An 8,594-nucleotide genomic window follows, 5' to 3' on the forward strand; every position below is an offset into this window, starting at 1 on the left:
AACTGGGCCATAATATGTGAAAATATCGAGGCTTTGGATAACTCCATTAATTAACTTCGTTGGATTAACTCTGTTAATTCATTTGGACCAAAAGTGGTTGTCCAGTCCAATCCAAAGGCCTCCCAGACAGGAGGAATCTTTTTGGAAGCTATTTTCAAGTGTTCATGTGATGGAGCCAGAAAACAATAACCAAGACAAATTGTCTAACAGGGGCTGCTTCCAATGTTGAAAGACAGGACAACACAAACAGATCTGCAAATCAAACACACAAATAAGGAAGAAAACAACAAAATATGTTTGAAACCCAGAAAATTCTGGAAATTGCAAATTGAGAAATAGGTGAGAATACAGATTTCCTGGGAGAACTAAAAGACCACAGTCAAAATTTTGGCCAGTTTAAGAATTCAAAACAGTATTCGAATTTGACATAGTCATAGGTGTTATGGTCTGACTGACAATTTAGAATGGCTTTAAGCAGAGTTATCTAGCCATCAAGAACTAAATTACAAGATCTAAGTGCCATTGATCTTTAAGTAAAAGGTCAGATCACTGCTATACTTATCAGAAGGGGGTAAGAGATCAATGAAACTGTGTCTATATTTTACACAATCAAAGACATCTTTACTGAGGAGAATTGTTTGTATACAACTGGTCATCTGAAGAAAGCAGACAGAACCCTGCAAGCCAACAGGACAACGGTCTGCCAAGAATCCTCTGAGCTCTTTCAGGAACCTAGTTGACTCGAATATGAAAATAATACTGTATTGATTCACACTGCTAAAGCCGTATATTTATACACTCCAAGGTGCTACAACATCCATCTCTAGAGAATGTTAAAGAAGAATTTGACAGAATGTTACATAGAAGTATTATATGACCTGCTGCTGAGCACCACGTTAGTCTGTTCCTGTATGCAGTGAGGTTCAGGGTTCATGACAGTCCTAAGTTGAATGGTTCACTCAGGCTCCATATGGACTTGACAGAATTAAATAAATAAAGCACTCGAAAGGGCTTGCCTAAAGAGAGATATACTGACATTGGAAGCAGTCTAGAGAGGATTCACAAAGTTGATCCTGGGGCGAGGAAGGGATTTTTTTGTGAGGAGAGGTTAAGTAAGATGGGCCAATACTCATTGGAATTTAGAAAGATGAGAGCATACCTTACAAAAACATAAGATTCTTAGGGACTTGACAGGGTAAAAAATGGTTTTGTTTGTATTTTGTCTCTTAGAGGGTAGTGAATCTGTAGAATTCTTTACCAGGGAGCTGTCAAGGCTGGGTCATTAATAATATGTAAGACTGAGATGGACAGATTTTTAATCAGTAAGGAAATAGTTCAGGAGTTGTAGGAAAAAGGCAGAAAAATGAAATCTCATTCAATGGCAGAGCAGACTGAATGGAACAAATGGCCTTTATCTTCTCCTATGTCTTATGGCCTAATGGAAATCCATCTCATGTCAAGAGGAATAGTAGTTTATCAAAACCTGCAACCACCAAATTTGATGCTAACAGTAGATTTTTGACAGATATTCCTCAACTTTAAATCCAGTTGTTAACATAGTTCATTGCAACTTTCAGGCAATTCTGCTTTAATTGCCTTGTCTTTGGTATCTGATTAACTCTCCAGATATTCCAGCCGATTAGGACAACAGGCTGTTGGCAGAAATGTTTTGGTCTTGTTAAATTGGTAGGGACAGCATCCAATTGCATACCCAAATTGTTACGGAAATCTTTCTTGGGTCTTCCATTGGTACCATTGACATAGATAGGGAAAGTGATGAGAACCTGAAAAGGGAATATAGGGAGTTAGCTTGAGCTAGCGATGCCATGTGCTAGTCAGGCTAGGAATAGGTAGCGAATGCAGATGAACACGTGGCTGCAGGGCTGATGTAGGAGGGAGGGAGGATCATTGAGATACCTTCTGGGGAAGGTGGGACCTGTACAAGAAGGACAGGCTGTACCTGCACTGGAGGGGAACCAATATCCTGGGCGGGAGGTTTACTAGAGATCTTTGTCAGGTTTAAACAAGATTGGCAGGGGGTGGGAACCTGAACTACGGATCAGATGATGGAGTAGGTAGTGAACAGCCAGGTACAGTGTTCAGAGAGGCAGTGAGGAGGGATAGGCACTTGATAGGGCAAAGGTCCAGTCATTGTGAAGGTTTGAAGTGTGTCTATTTTAATGCAAGAAGTATCAGGATTAAGGGTGACAAAGTCAGAGCATGGATCAGTACTTGATACTATGATGTTGTGGCCACTATGGAGACATAGATATCTCAGGGGTAAGAATAGTTGTTGGATGTCCTAGGGCATAGATGTTTCTAAAGGTATAGCGGGGAAGGTCGAAGAGGTGGAGGAGTGGTATTGCTAATCGGGGATAGTATCACAGCTGCAGAAAGGGAGACCAACAAGAAGAATTTGTCTACAGAGTCAGTATGAGTGGAAGTCAGAAACAGGAAAGGAACAGTCATTTTATTAGGAGTTTTCTACAGGGCCTTCAATAGCAACAGAGACATGGAGGAGCAGATTGGGAGGCAGATTTTGGAAATGTGTCGAAGTAACAGGGTTGTTGTCATGAGTGACTTCAACTTCCCTCATATTGATTGGAACATATTGAGTTGAAATAGTTTGAATGGAACAGTTTTTTGTCAGATGTGTCCAGGAAGGGTTCTTGATGCAATATGTAGATAGGCTGACTAGAGGAGAGGCCATATTGGATTTGGTGCTTGGTAACGAACTGTGCCAGTGTGTCAGATTTCTGGGTGGGAGAGCATTTCAGTGATAGTGATCACAACTCCCTGACCTTTACTATCATTATGGAGAGGGTTAGGAGCAGACGATTTGGGAAAGTATTTAATTGGGGGAGGGGGATTTAAAATGCTAATAGGCAGGAACTGAGGAGCTTAACTTGGGAACAGATGTTCTCAGGTAAATGCATGATAGAAATGTGAAGGCTGTTTGGGAAGCCTTTGTTGATAGTGCTAGACAGGTTTGTTCCATGGAGGCAAGAAGGGATGGTAGGTTGAAAGAATCTTGGGTGACAAGGGATGTGGAAGATCTAGTCAAGGAGAAGAAGCAAGCTTCTTGAGGTTGAGGAGGCAAGGATCAGACAGGGCTTTAGAGCATTACAAGGTAGCCAGGAGGGAACTGAAGAATGGACTAAGGAGAGCTAGAAGGGGACATGAAAAAGCTTTAGCGGTAGGATTAAGGAAAACCCAAAGGTGTTCTACATTTGTGAGTAAAAAGAAGCTGGCCAGAATGAGGGTAGGGCCAATCAGGAATAGTGGAGGGAACTTGCGCCTGGATTTGGAGGAAGTAGAGGACAGGTCCTAAATGAATACTTTGTTTCAGTATTCACGACTGAGAGGGATCTTGGCGTTTCTGAGAACAGTGTGAAACAGACTGATATGTGAGAACACGTTGATGATAGGAAGAAGGATGTGCTGAAAATTTTGAAAAACATAAGGATAGATAAATCCCTTGGGCCAGACTGGATATACCCTATGTTACTACAGGGAGTGAAGGAAGAGATTGCTGCGCCTTTGGCAATGATCTTTGCATCCTCACTGTCCACTGCAGTAGTGCCAGATGATTGGAGGGTGGCAAATGTAATTCCCTTGTTCAAGAAAGGGAGTAGGTATAATCCTGGGAATTACAGATCAGTCAGTCTTACGTCAGTGATGGGCAAAGTCTTGGAGAAGATTCTGAAAGACAGGATTTATGATTACTTGGAACACCATAGTTTGTTTAGAGATAGTCAGCATGACTTTGTGAGGGGCGGGTCACAAAAAGCTGTCTCAAAAACCTTACTTCATTCTTTGAAGATGTGACAAAACACATTGATGAAGGTAGAGCAGTGGCTGTGGTGTACATGGATTTTAGCAAGGTGCTTGGTAAGGTTCCCCATGGCATGCTCTTTCAGAAAGCAAGGAAGCATGGGATACAGGGGAATCTGGCTGTCTGAATACTGAATTGGCTGGCCCATCGAAGACAGAGGGTGGTAGTATTCAGCCTGGTGTTCGGAGATCAGTGGTGTTTCACAGGGATCAGTTCTGGCACCGATTTTTGTAAGTGACTTGGATGAGAAAGTGGAAAGGTGGGCTAGTAAGTTTGATGATGACATGAGGTTTGGTGGAATTGTGGTTAGTGTGGTGGGCTGCTGTAGGTTGCAACGGGATATTGACAGGATGCAGAACTAGGCTAATAAGTGGCAGATGGAGTTCAACCTGGAAAAGTGTGAATCCATTCACTTTGGAAGGCTGAATTTGAATGCAGAATACAGGGTTAAAGGCAGGATCTGGGGTCTATGTCCATAGATCCCTCAAAGTTGCCACCCAAGTTGATAGGGATGTTAAGAAGGTGCATGGTTTATTGACTTTCATTAGCAAGGGGATTGAGTTTGAGGGCCATGAGGTTATGCTGCAGCTATATAGAGCCCTGGTTAGACCACACTTGGAATATTGTGTTCAGTTCTGGTTACCTCATTGGAGTGAAGAAGGATGAAAGGTGACTTGATTTAGGTGTACAAGGCATAGATAGAGTGGATAGCCAGAGACTTTTTCCCAGGCAGAAATGTCCATCAGGAGGGGGCATAAATTTAAGATAAATGGAAGAAGGTTTAGGGAAGATGTCAGTGGACGGTATGTGGAATGCACTGCCAGCAGTGGTGATAGAGTCAGATACATTGGGGACATTTAAGTGACACTTGGATAGGTACATGGAAGATAGTACAATGAAGGATATGTAGGTTAGTCTGATCTTAGAGTATTATTAAAGGCCAGCACAACATCGAAGGCCGAAGGGCCTGTATTGTGCTGTACTGTTATATGTTCTATTCTTATTTTAGTCTATGTTCCACTTCTTTTAGTCTATTTTCCATCTACTGGGTTGCTTGATGAAGACTACTGTCTAGGGACTATCTGATAAGAACTGCTGCCTTCAAGGTCCCCTTCATAAGAACTGCAGACAAAAAAAATTCACCTCTGACCCTAAGCACTTCCTTGTTTTATCATATTTCTGGGAGCAGGTAGCTTATGCTGTGTCAATCAATATCTGAACCCTTTTGGCCAATGGCATTGGATGACTATTGTCCCCTTAGCCACCTCCTTACTTTTAAATCCTTCTAAGAACAAAACCCTCTTACTTTTGACAACAGTTGAGGACACAATTGGCACCAGATAAACTATTGGCGCTAAGTACAATTCATATCATGACGTCTGTGTTCCTGATAATTCTTTCCTTTTGTTTTCACATGCTAGAAGTTTGGAAAGTTAATTACTGCTGCACTATCTGTTAAATGAAATCTCATACTACATAGTAAGGGCGGCACGGTGGCACAGTGGTTAGCACTGCTGCCTCACAGCGCCAGAGACCCGGGTTCGAATTCCCGCCTCAGGCGACTGACTGCATGGAGTTTGCACGTTCTCCCCGTGTCTGTGTGGGTTTCCTCCGGGTGCTCTGGTTTCCTCCCACAATCCAAAGATGTGCAGGTCAGGTGAATTGGCCATGCTAAATTGCCCCTAGTGTTAGGTAAGGGGTAAATGTAGGGGTATGGGTGGGTTGCGCTTTGGAGGGTCGGTGTGGACTTGTTGGGCCGAAGGGCATGTTGGTTTCAATAGGGAAAGGAGAGAGATTTGGCAGTACCATAAATATGTAAAAGATTCTCTAATTAATGGGATTGCAATTTCAAATTAAGACATTTTGCTGAATTCCAAAATGCCTCTGTATGCACAACATTTTAGACTCAGATTGATGTGTTAGCATTGTACAATTGTGCACATATCATGAAGAAATTAGACCACAGCAGTCACATTGTCAAGAGTCACAGTTGGTCATACAGAAACTCCAGACTGAACACTTAGTTCAGAAGTGAAAGCATTTTCACTGGTCATAACATAAATTGATGCCAACTTCTGATAAAAAGCTACAAGAAATTAGGAAAACACAAAAGGAGGATGTGGTATGTCTGCGGACTTAGAAATTTAGCTGAGAATGCTGGTCAAGATAGTGTCCAATCACCTCTGAAGGAACTAGCAAAGGAAACACCTAGTAACAGTGGACAAGCTTCGAGTCTTCAATCATTATTTGTAATACTAAAGCCATGAGGGAGAAAATTCTTCGTGCAATCCTTAATGGTCACTTATGGATAGTGAAGCGTAGAGCTCTGTGTGGTGGCCATGAATTTTGATCTGTCATTCTAGTGCAACAAATTGCTAAATTCCAACAGAACTATCTACTTTTCAGCACATGCTATGATAAACATAGGAATGGATTGAATGTAGGGGTGGTTTGAAGCTCACATGCTGAAGCTTAATCAACATTAATAATAAAATTAATAATCACAAATATTTTTTGATGTATTATTTTTAGGCAAAACTGTGTCAGAGAATTGTCCACAGTTCATGAATAAATATTTTTTAAAATTTGCAGGAGACACTGGAATCAATCATCAGCAATTCTTTTCACCCACAAGCCAATGGTGAGATAGAAAAAGTGGTGAAAATCTAAGATTGGTGATTGGGATTTAGCCCTCCTGAATTGTAGGATGACATCCCCAAGCAACAGGTTCAAACTGGCAGGGTTGCTGATGGGCTGAAGGTAGAGAACATAAATATCAATATTGAAGCAAAGCCTAAGATAATTATTATAGTGGATGACTATGAATGAACAAGAAACATTGGAAAGAATCAACAAAAAAAATGAACTGATACATTTTCATTTGTTCTCAAAGCAGGGATCAGAGGTATAACCCTTAGGCAAACTTAATATCCATGAGCTATATTATTCAAACTCTGATTGGAATATTCAGAAGAAACTGAAAGACTTTAACATTACTAAAAGCTGCAAGGATTATTTAGTTTGAATATCACAAGGTCTGGGAAGGTGACAGGAAGACTATATCAATCGCCTCATAAAATGATGATCTAATGAGTGAAATTACTGAAGGCAATCACTTTCAATTAACGTTGATAAGAACAAGATCAGCGAGAGCAATAAAAGCACTGCAAGTCTTGATCTCTGAAATTTTGACTTTTGGGGAGGATGAATTGATGGGAATATGAATAATTCAAGGAAATATTTGGACAAAATAGTTTGTTATGTTGTTGTAAATTTGAAATTATACTTCGGTAGGAGGGCAGGTGGGGGATAGAAGCATAGGCCATTTGGTCCTTTAAGCTTTCTCATCCATTCAATATAGTCATGGCTGATCATCTTTCGTTCCATTTCCTTTGATCCTTTTTGCACTAAAAGTTATATTTAATTCTTGAAAACATTCAATGTTTTGGCTTCAACGCTTTCTGTGGCAGCAAATTCCACAGGCTCACCAGTATCTGGGTGAAGAAATGTTTCCTCATCTCACTCCGAAATGGCCTACCCTGTATCTTTAGAGTGTGACCCGTGGTTCTGGACACCCAAGGACTCCCAAGTCTTTCCCAATATATCACCATTCACATAACAACCTACCTTCCTGTTTTTGCTACCAAAGTGAATAGTCTCACATGTATCAATCAATTTGTCCAAATCACATTGAAGCATGTCTGCATCCTCACAGTTCACTCTCCCACCCAACTTTGTCTCGCCTGAACATTTGGAGATATTACATTTAGTTCCCTCATCTAAATTTATTTTTGTGAATAGCCGGTTTCCAAGCACTGATCCCCACTGGTCATTGGCTGCCATTCAGAAAATGACCTGTTTATTCCTACTCTCTGCTTCCTGTCTACTAGTCAGTTGTCCATTTATGCAAGTACACTCATCTAAATCCAATGTGTTTTGGTTTTACATGCTAAAATCTTACATGGAACTTTATCGAATACCGTCTGAAAGTCCAAATGAACCACATTCACTAGTTGCCCTTTATTAACTTTATGAGTTATATGAACTAGTGATATGTAGGATGATGTAACAGTGATATCAACAATCATGTTAGACTAAAAGAAGAGAGAAGGGATAGTCTGTCCAAAGAGAGATCTATTACTTAATAGTGTGTAATAGTGCAAATAAAAAGAGTTTTACAGAATTCACCAGAAACAGCCTATAGTCACTCTTCGGTACAGAGACTTACTAATTTAAGCCACCAGTTAACTAAAGTAACATCCAAGAGTCAAATCAAACCACAAATCACAGTGGAAGCTATATTTTGCTGCTTATCTGCAGCAAGATCCCAAGGTTTTGCAATCTCTTTGCTGGCTAGTTTTCTGAAATATTACCCTCACTAGTCAGGTTACTTCTGCTGTTACTCCAAGTTCTGTAGATTACATGGGAACACCAACACCTCTTAAGTTCCCCTATAAGCCACTGACAATTGTAACTTGGAAACATATTGCTGTTCCTTCACTGTTACTGGGTCAAAACTTTGGAATTTCCTCCATAACGGCATTGTGAGTCAATCCAAAGCATGTGGACTGTATTGGTTTAAAAAAGATCACTACCACCTCCTGTTGGGCAAGAAATGCTGGCCCGCTAGCAATGCCTACATTTCACAAATGAATAGTAGAAGAAGCTGTTCCCCATTCTGCCATTCCTCTATTTTCATCTTTCTTTTCAGCTTGATCTCTAGTTTCCCATTAACCCCAACATCACTCTCCAACTAATC

This window comes from Chiloscyllium punctatum, chromosome 12 (genome assembly GCF_047496795.1).
Source record: "Chiloscyllium punctatum isolate Juve2018m chromosome 12, sChiPun1.3, whole genome shotgun sequence".
NCBI classification, from domain to species: domain Eukaryota; kingdom Metazoa; phylum Chordata; class Chondrichthyes; order Orectolobiformes; family Hemiscylliidae; genus Chiloscyllium; species Chiloscyllium punctatum.